The sequence below is a fragment of the Coregonus clupeaformis genome, chromosome 34, assembly GCF_020615455.1.
Source record: "Coregonus clupeaformis isolate EN_2021a chromosome 34, ASM2061545v1, whole genome shotgun sequence".
NCBI classification, from domain to species: domain Eukaryota; kingdom Metazoa; phylum Chordata; class Actinopteri; order Salmoniformes; family Salmonidae; genus Coregonus; species Coregonus clupeaformis.
Window position 1 is genome coordinate 36,515,915 of NC_059225.1, and position 10,811 is coordinate 36,526,725.

The 10,811-nt window shown below is 43.2% G+C and overlaps 1 long non-coding RNA gene and 1 pseudogene across 1 annotated transcript; one reads left to right on the top strand and one right to left on the bottom strand.

The window, feature by feature from the left end:
- LOC121549567 overlaps window positions 1–10,256 on the top strand; it is a 32,250-nt pseudogene extending 21,994 nt beyond the window's left edge.
- LOC123482478 lies at window positions 7,587–8,383 on the bottom strand. Its single transcript, XR_006657747.1, has 3 exons — window positions 8,312–8,383; window positions 7,757–7,775; window positions 7,587–7,604 (listed from the first exon to the last, which is right to left on the bottom strand). It is a non-coding gene; the product is annotated as an uncharacterized LOC123482478 (long non-coding RNA).
- Window positions 10,257–10,811: the final 555 nt, after the last annotated feature.

The following is a 10,811-nucleotide window of genomic DNA, read 5'->3' on the forward strand; positions in this document are numbered from 1 at the left end:
GACACAAGACTTTCAGACGAGCTAAACCGCTTCTATGCTCGCTTCGAGGCAAGCAACACTGAAGCATGCATGAGAGCACCAGCTGTTCCGGATGACTATGTGATCACGCTCTCCGTAGCCGATGTGAGTAAGACTTTTAAGCAGGTCAACATTCACAAGGCCGCAGGGCCAGAAGGATTACCAGGACATGTACTCCAAGCATGTGCTGACCAACTGGTAAGTGTCTTCACTGACATTTTCAACATGTCCCTGACTGAGTCTGTAATACCAACATGTTTCAAGCAGACCACCATAGTCCCCGTGCCCAAGGACTCTAAGATAACCTGCCTAAATGACTACCGACCCGTAGCACTGACGTCTGTAGCCATGAAGTGCTTTGAAAGGCTGGTCATGGCTCACATCAACAGCATTATCCCAGAAACCCTAGACCCACTCCAATTTGCATACCGCCCCAACAGATCCACAGATGATGCAATCTCTATTGCACTCCACACTGCCCTTTCCCACCTGGACAAGAGGAACACCTACGTGAGAATGCTATTCATTGACTACAGCTCAGCATTCAACACCATAGTGCCCTCAAAGCTCATCACTAAGCTAAGGATCCTGGGACTAAACACCTCCCTCTGCAACTGGATCCTGGACTTCCTGACGGGCCGTCCCCAGGTGGTAAGGGTAGGTAACAACATCTGCCACACTGATCCTCAATACGGGGGCCCCTCAGGGGTGCGTGCTCAGTCCCCTCCTGTACTCCCTGTTCACCCATGACTGCATGGCCAGGCACAACTCCAACACCATCATTAAGTTTGCCGACGACACAACAGTGGTAGGCCTGATCACCGACAACGATGAGACAGCCTATAGGGAGGAGGTCAGAGACCTGGCCGTGTGGTGCCAGGATAACAACATCTCCCTCAACGTGACCAAGACAAAGGAGATGATTGTGGACTACAGGGAAAAAAAGAGGATTTAGCACGCCCCCATTCTCATCGACGGGGCTGTAGTGGAACAGGTTGAGAGCTTCAAGTTCCTTGGTGTCCACATCACCAACGAACTATCATGGTCCAAACACACCAAGACAGTCGTGAAGAGGGCATGACAAAGCCTATTCCCCCTCAGGAGACTGAAAAGATTTGGCATGGGTCCTCAGATCCTCAAAAAATTCTACAGCTGCACCATCGAGAGCATCCTGACTGGTTGCATCACCGCCTGGTATGGCAACTGCTTGGCCTCCGACCGCAAGGCACTACAGAGGGTAGTGCGTACGGCCCAGTACATCACTGGGGCCAAGCTTCCTGCCATCCAGGACCTCTATACCAGGCGGTGTCAGAGGAAGGCCCTCAAAATTGTCGAAGACTCCAGCCACCCTAGTCATAGACTGTTCTCTCTGCTACCGCACGGCAAGCGGTACCGGAGTGCCAAGTCTAGGTCCAAAAGTCTTCTCAACAGCTTCTACCCCCAAGCCATAAGACTCCTGAACAGCTAATCATGGCTACCCGGACTATTTGCACTGCCCCCCCACCCCATCCTTTTACGCTGCTGCTTCTCTGTTAATTATTTATGCAAAGTCACTTTAACTCTACCCACATGTACATATTACTTCAACTACCTCAACTAGCCGGTGCCCCCGCACATTGACTCTGCACCGGTACCCCCCTGTATATATAGCCTCCCTACTGTTATTTTATTTTACTTCTGCTCTTTTTTTCTCAACACTTTTTTTGTTGTTGTTTTATTTTTACTTTTTTGTTAAAAATAAATGCACTGTTGGTTAAGGGCTGTAAGTAAGCGTTTCACTGTAATGTATGCACTTGTTGTATTCGGCGCATGTGGCCAATAAAATTTGATTTGATTTGTAGGCCTACATTGAACACCACACATTGTCTGCTACTGTAGGCTAAATGATAGAACAGCTATTTCCATGTTAAAATGTTATGGGATGCATTTTCTCCATTGTTTTTGATGGTAAGCCACTCTGGTAGGCTACATTATGATCAAATAGCCACAGTAGCCTACTTGGCCAATGATAAACTGTAACTTAAAGCGGGTACAGTGTTCCCAGTAAACGCGCTGGAAGTTTCACAAAGTTCAAGTTTGCGCTCAGCAGACCTGAAATTTGCTCAGTGGCTAATGTTTTTTGAGGGAACATTGCTTATGGGTAATGTGAACGAGGCTTTAGTGTTGATATGTTAAATACCTATCCAGGCATTGTAAGATCTGGCTTGCGTCAGCAACGCCTGGGCAGAGGAACAAGCCCATATTCTTCTCAGCATCAAGTTGCATATAATATGCATTTTGATAAGCAGTCAATGCACAACATTTCTTAATGCAATCGCAGTGAAAAACACTATTGAAAGCAGCTTTGATGGCCTTTATTATTTGTTAAAAAGAGGGGGATCCCAGCTTTCCATGGCTACTACATTTATTTCTCAACTCCTAATAATGAGTGATCTGCGCTGTTTAAAAGGGATGGTTCAACAGAATAACAAAATGACATTGGCTTCCTTACCCTGTAAGCAGTTTATGGCCAAGTTATGACAGCAATCCATGCTTTGGTTAAGTTTCCATGGCACTGTTTCCAAATGCTAATGCTTCTTTAGCATTTGTGGCACAAATCCCATGCAAGTTATGGTACCTATATTAGCATTTTTGTGCATTATATCCAAATCATCTAGTGACTTTGTTGAGCTACACAATCAATTTAAAATACTTTAGAAACATTTGATGTGAGCTTTAGGAAGTGAGCTTTAGGAAATGAAAGAACTCTACGAAATGAGAAATGATTGGAAATGACTACTTTTTCAGTCCCCTCATTGTGCACTATACTTCTATAAAGGCCATGAATTTCTGTCACTTGTGATTTTGTATTTTGGCTTACTCAGCATCTGAAATATCTGACTCAAGCATGATTGTAGAATTGAGCTGACCTGAATGACAGTGTCTGTATTAGCTCCATTGTCACTGTCCTTCATTCTGGCCCCTTTCCATCCCATTTAAAGTCTCACTGTCTGAATGATAGTGATTATGTAGACACTACTAGACAGTCACCCTCATGGAAAATGAACTGTTTTGTGCAGCGTAGTCATCCTGCATATCTGGATGCCATGTTCGGGGACATCTCTGTGAGGTCATCTGTGTCTTGTCTCTGTCCAGGACAGAGTGCTGACTGTTCACACACTCAGGACAGTTTGTCTCTCTCTAGAATGACCAGTCAACAGAGGATCTGCACATAATAGGAAGTCAAGATCTATCTTATCTACAAGGGAAGGTATGTACATTAGTGCTTAAAAAGATTGTAATGATTTTATATGGACATTTGTCTAACCAGATTTATTTCTGTAATCTTTGCATTGTTATCCCTCCCTGGGAAATTGGATTCTATGCATTCAGGTACCTTTTGTTCTGAAAATATTTTGCGTGAATAACATTTTGATATTTAGTCATACCTAGCCACAAGGGGGAGCTCTCAGCTCTGCTGTTGAGTATTTGTATTTGTATTTATTAAGGATCCCCATTACATTTCATAACACTTTTCACATATCTGTTACATTAGGGGAAACGTAATCCATATTGAGTAAGGTCATATAAAATATGGTTGTTTGAGGCTGTTTCGTGCACATCTTAGGCATGTGGCAAAGCAGGTTAGTTGTGCTCAAGGTTTCCATGTTCTCTGTCTCCATTACATGTCCTTACTCCCTGTTCATAGTGTTGCATAACATTGTTCAGGTGTAGGATGTAGGCCCAACCATAGATACACTCCACCAGCCACACAAAGAGCCTCATACACAGCCAAGGGGGAAACGCTGTTATTTGAACCCCTGCACCAGAGCGACTAACTTTATTCAAGGCATTTGCAATACTGTACCATGAGATGATGCAGGCACTTACCTCAGAGACACACAGACATGTCATTAAACTCCCTCGTGATGCACGATTGTCCCTAACAATGAGCCAAAGTTACTTCCAGATGTCTTAGACAGTACAGAGTTAATCTACATGTAGCCTTATTATACAGGAGGCCTATTAATATGCCATCTTCCCTACTGCTTATTAATACATCTGACATTTTTATAGGAATCAACATAGTTAATTTCTTCACTTATTCTCATTCACTATTTTGATAATCAGGTCTTAAGTGATGCAATAACAGCCGGACGGCAAGGGATTGATAGATTGCATAGAAAACTGGCCTTGCATTCAGGCAATAATTGCTTAAAATCTATAGCGTAGAATCCCGTATTATCGACATATTCAACAGCGTTTAAGAAATATATTACCTTCAACAGTGTTATCTTGTGATCAAGCCTTCAATGTTTTGTGATTATTGGTGTCGTAAAAATGTTAGCTAACGGTTTAGCAATTAGCAAGTTTGACATTATTTGAAAATATTACTGTTATCTGCTTTTGATAAGCGGTTAAGCAAAAAAATACGTCCCGTATTATCTGTATACGGCCCCCAGTTATTGGGCACCTTACTATTTTGTTCAATTACAAGATATATCCGTTTAATTTTGTTGAAAAAAGAGACACCAACCACGTACCCGAAGTGTTTACTAGATAGTTGACTAGTTGGCTAGTCTTCCGGTAAAAAATAATGACTTGCCTGTCAACTTTTCATTGCGTAGCCCGGTGCGCCCTCTTGTGGACTCTTAAAAAATGGTTCTTCACCAACATATTCAGTGTTGTAACCAAATGAAATATGAGTATTAATAATTTACATCAAATACACTTTAATTTCAGTTATGTGCATTAACATAAAACACTGGAGTTTGTGTTGCAGAGGTGCACTTGGAAAGTAAAGGAAGAAATACACAAGATGGGTTCAATAAATATATATATTATATTTTAGACATTTATTTTTTTGAACAAATAAATAATTTCATATGAACACAAACAAAGCAAACTATTAAATCTCGACCTCCATCCCTATATTGTCACAAAAATCACAATAAAAATCCAGCTCCACCGCTACCTCTTGATCCCACTGCACACACCTGCAGTGGAACCAGTGCTGGCAAAAGTCACAGCACACCCATGGCACCTCGGATCTACACTCCTGAGAGGAGCTTGCAGGCGGATCACGCTCCCCGCAGCGAGCACAGCAGGTGGTGTCTTCTTTTATAAAAAATTAAATAATAATACAAATTGATTAATATGGTTTTGCAAAATGTAGAAGTTCTTCAACAACAATAGTAATTGATACAACTGAGAGAGCGAGAAAAACAGATTATGAAGTACCTGAGAGTGGTGCCATGGGTGGTGTGACAGATGTGACCGGTGTAGCTTTTCTCTTCCTTTTCTGTGCTGCAGTTTGAGAAAAAGTGGTGTTAGACAGAGCATGTTGCATGAAAACCCTTTTCAACTTTTTTACATCAATACCTCTGGAGGAAGCTGCAGGGGTTTTGGAGGAGGTGGAGATGATTTGAGGGCTGGTGCTATGTACTGTAGATATATAAAGATATATATATATATTTTTTACATTGCTGTTTTATAAAACAGATAACAAACAGTCATTTGTTCGTAATTTAACATGTGTTTACCTGTGGAGGTGGTGGTATTCAAATTGCAGGGGGCAGGGACACCAGACGAGGCTGCTATGGTGGTGTGACCAGGGGAGACGGAGGAGGCAGTTGGTCCAGAGGAGGCCGTGTTGGTGGTGACAGACATTGGGGGTGGTGTGCATTGGGGTGGTGGTGGACAAAACCGCCGACGATGGCTTGGAGGAGCTGGTGTTTGTAATGGTGGGGTTGAGGGGCCGACGATGGTGTGGCCGGGAGAGTAGGCATGTGGCCTTCTTCTGCAGCTGGGGACTCCGGCCGCTCCTACAGGTGTTGCACACTGGGAGGCACTGGCAGTGGTGATGCAGCTGTCAGGAGTGGTTCCAGCAGGGGGTCCAGCAGAGGCGATGGCGTCGATGGTCTCATCCATGGCAGCCCTCTCCTGTGCCCTCTGTGTTCTGAGGGCTGCCCGACGCTCTTTCTCCTCTGCCCCGGCCCTCTCCTTCTCACCCCTCTCCTGCCACTGGCGCGTGTATTCCTCCCCGGTGAGGCATGTGGCGACCACAGGGAGTCTTCTGTATCGGTCCAGCCGATACTTCAGGACAGTAAGGATGTGCCCCAGGTCCTTCGCTATCAGCCCCCCTCTATTAGGGGGTGCTCTTCTAGAGCTAGGGATAGGACTGGAGCAGCGGCTGGGACTGGGGCAGGGGCTGAGGGTCCTCCTGTGGTCGCTGGGGAGGAGGTGCTGATGGATGGCACAGTGCTGCTGGTTCCAGTAGAGGCGGTGTTGGGACCCGGTAGGGTCCGAGACGGCATTAAACGGGACCCTTCAATGGCTGAAGGGTCAAAAGGGAAGAGGCCACACTTCTTAAACCCTTCCACCACATAGCGCATGTCCTTGCATCGCTGGTACGGGTAGCGGAATACTCTGGCAAATTCTGATTTGTTTACCATGTACATTTACATTACATTTTAGTCATTTAGCAGACGCTCTTATCCAGAGCGACTTACAGTTAGTGAATACATATATCAATTTTTTTATACTGGCCCCCCGTGGGAATCGAACCCACAACCCTGGCGTTGCAAACGCCATGCTCTATAAACCGAGCTACATCCCTGCCGGCCATTCCCTCCCCTACCCTGGACGACGCTGGGCCAATTGTGCGCCGCCCATGAGTCTCCCGGTCGCGGCCGGCTGCGACAGAGCCTGGATTCGAACCAGGATCTCTAGTGGCACAGTTAGCACTGCGATGCAGTGCCTTAGACCACTGCGCCACTCAGGAGTATACTCATGTATATGTAGGAGTGGTCAAAATGGCTAAGGTGGTGTGACCAGTCTGGTCGCTACGAAACCCAGACTCATCGCAGTTATAGATTTGTCTGGGTTTCTCCCTCAACCCACTCTCCTCCAAGTGCTTCTCATAAGAAGTGAAGAAGGTGTCCATCGTCGGACGTGTGGCACACTCAGCTCTCCCCCTGTCCAGGGTGTCCGGCCTCCTCATGCTTAGGTTCTTGTGCCTCCTCCTGAACATTTCCCACCACCTCTTCCCCAGTGGTGGGATTGTTTCCCCTGGGTGCCGAAACCTACAATAGAATAGAATATATAATTGTCCATCCAGGATGAAAATGTTTGTTTTGGCATCACCATACACATCCACATTTACATCACACACATTGATAACAGTCAGTCCAGCATTCTACATACATAAACACATAGAACACCAAATACCTGCGTATTTTGTCTGCGTATTTCATCAGCCTCTGTCTGGTGAAGGGGGAACCCATGGCTGGCGCAGTAGATACAGTACTGCACCAGAGACTTTTCATCCTCTGGTGCAAGCAATGTGGGTGGTCCACTGCGACAACCATGGGTCACCCGGCCGCTCAGCCTGTCCGCCAGGGTCTGCCGAGGTACACCATGCACCTTGGTAGATAAGAAAAGAAAACTGTTACTAGCAGATAAAATTCACATACACATGGTAATCTCCTAAAAACAAAAGATGCCTAACCTTGGCAGCCTGGCGGATAGCCATCCCTGCCCCGCAGTCCTCCATGGCATGGAACATGTCCACCTCACTCCACTGCTTCCTCTTGACTTTCTCCATGCTGCAGTGGTAAATACATGTAGCTAAATAACTTGGCATACTATACACATTTTAGAAAGATAACTCAATCTGAATATGTATAAACATTTACATTTCAAAGCTAAGGCATTGAAAGGTGATGAAAGTTTTCACAATAACTGAAAGTGTACCCACGTTTTTTGTTTGATGTTATCTGTAATGAAAATTAGTGTCCCAATTAGTGTAATATTGATGCATACATTGTACCATTTAACTAAATACTGCCTCTATGTAGCTGTTGTAAGATGAAATATAGCCAACAGTGATAGGTGTCGAAAAGTTCATGGTTCAAAGTTCCAAATACATTTTTGCAGATTGTGCAAAACGCCTCCGTCAGAGGACTCCAATTTTGATACGGTAAAGCTTGACAACATGCAGCTGTTTTCGTGATATGTATTATCTAACACTTACAATTTCTTTCCTTTTTGCTTACTTAGCAGTTCTATCAACATTTAGCAACTAAGATAGCAACATTAGAAAATCCGTTAGCTATATTTCAGAGGTAAAAAGTTGGATATTAAATTAGGTGTGGTCTGTCGCGCAGTCGAATTTTACAATATGCAGCGTGTTCCACAAAATGTGTACATATAACTTTTTTGAAAACTCTCAAAACCTAACTTAACTTACATAAATTGCACTGAAAATCGGTGGTCAGCTAGCTAAAAGGGTGTCGTTAGTCACAAAACTTACCGTTATTTTTCAGTCCATTTAAATGTTGAGCTCGAGGTGATTCAATCCTCCAACCGCTAGAAAGTGTCCGAGGTCAGGGGGTGTCTGATGTTTGGGGAAAATTAGCTAGTGTTCTCCCTACCCTCCAACCTCCTGGAGCACATAGGTGTTCTTTTGTATTGAAAACAAATGGAGAAAAAGTGGTATTTTCCCTTTGAGATGTTTCAGACTGAAGTCAACTATGCATAACACTACATCACATGATGGCTGTTTAGCCCCACTCTAGAGGGAAAACGGCATCTGAGATCCAATCAACATTCTAGATGGGCTGTGTGACATAAACACACACACAAACACAAAATTGCACTCATTTTGCCACACTACATGCTGTACTTCTATATCATAGGTCTTGTTGTTAATCTCAGATCTCAAGGAACAATTTCAAAGCAAGGCAAAACATTGTCATTGATATCTGTATAAATCTATATGGATTCATTTATTTTACAGAACTGTATAACATACTGTACATGTTATCAGTTGATTTGCAATTGCAATACATTTTCCTCTGATAGCAGTCCACATTCACGGCCCTCACTCTCTCTATTCCTCTTCGTCCCCCCACCCCTAGGCTATAGTTGACACAAGAAAGACCATGATGGCCTTTCTGAAGCATGTGCAGGCCTTTGAACCCAAGATGGTCAAGGTCGCCGGGTGAGTCAGCCTGTCAAAGTTTTCCGTGTTCACGGGTTGGAAATGATGAGCCTGTGACAGCAGCAGGAACAAGACGTCACTCTTCCCTAGTTACAGCAGGGTCTGGAGATATGCATTCCTTCTGTCACCATACTTCTATTTACATTTCTCTCAGGTTGTAAATAAGGTTTGTGATTGTGTTTCATTGCTTGAGTATTCATTGCTTGTTAGTATTGCATTTTTTGCATGAATCAATCCATGTGTATTCAACACTATTGTTTAGATTTAGAATGGTATAGGTTCTGTACTGTATGTGCCCCTTTGACGCTTCCGTAACCAGTGTTGTTCCTATCTGAATGATAATAGCTACACTATCGTCATCTTCACTATAATGTAGTCATACACTGTTTATGGAGTATCACTTTAAATGGTTGTCATTTGAGATCAAGTCCAATCTCTTCCGCATGATTTATTGCAAAGATTAGCTGAATTAATGGTTGTAATGTCATGTCTGTTTCCTGGTGAAAAGGGTCTCTAATGTGGTTGGAAGCCTTCCAGACTGTAAGTGCATCTCTATTAAATGTCATCTAGGATTTCACTCATCCTTCAGTCATCCTTCAGAACAAGATTTATACTGTATATCTCAAGTTACTCATATAATCTCAGTCTAAAGCCAAGGTGGTTTTGAAAACTGAATTAAGTTGTATTGTAAATGTATGTTTAACGTTTAATACATTACAAAGTGCTTTGTTTGAGGTTGGTATTTGATCCTGAGACATTTCAATTAGATGTTCTACTATACATACATGATATAACCCCTGGCATTGACTCAGGTTTGAATGTATGGTTTATTCAGACCATGTCTACATATTTAACATATATCATTCTATGTGTCTGTATTTACCTTAACAGATGTGGGGTTTGAAATTCCTAACCGTTTTTTCGTGGGTCATGCCTTGGACTACAAGTTTTTCTGTGACCTGAAAGTAAGGCTTAAGCGTACTTTCACTCCTGAACGACACATTACCTTTTAGTAAAGAGCTGTTTGAAAGAGATGAAAGAACCAGGAGCTAAGAATAAACATAGTCAGTCAAAGAGACACGTCTCTCTCTGAAACCTAAACGCACCCAACAGGTATCCCCAGGAAGAGTTTGCATCTAGGCAAATCCACAGAGTGCATGCCTTTTAAATTTAAATGTTACCTTTACTTAAACAGGGAGTCACCATAGAGACCAGGGTCTCTTTCGCAAGGGAGCCCTGCAAATACAAATCATAGACAAAATCAGATTGTACAAAAACAAACTAAAATACAGCACAGCAAACAATCAAGAAAAACAGCCACATTCCACAGCAATCCCGATCAATGCCAGAGTATACAAAATAATATATACAGTGGGGAGAACAAGTATTTGATACACTGCCGATTTTGCAGGTTTTCCTACTTACAAAATATGTAGAGGTCTGTAATGTTTATCATAGGTACACTTCAACTGTGAGAGACGGAATCTAAAACAAAAATCCAGAAAATCACATTGAATGATTTTTAAGTAATTAATTTGCATTTTATTGCATGACATAAGTATTTGATACATCAGAAAAGCAGAACTTAATATTTGGTACAGAAACCTTTGTTTGCAATTACAGAGATCATACGTTTCCTGTAGGTCTTGACTAGGTTTGCACACACTGCAGCAGGGATTTTGGCCCACTCCTCCATACAGAACTTCTCCGGATCCTTCAGGTTTCGGGGCTGTCACTGGGCAATACGGACTTTCAGCTCCCTCCAAAGATTTTCTATTGGGTTCAGGTCTGGAGACTGGCTAGGCCACTC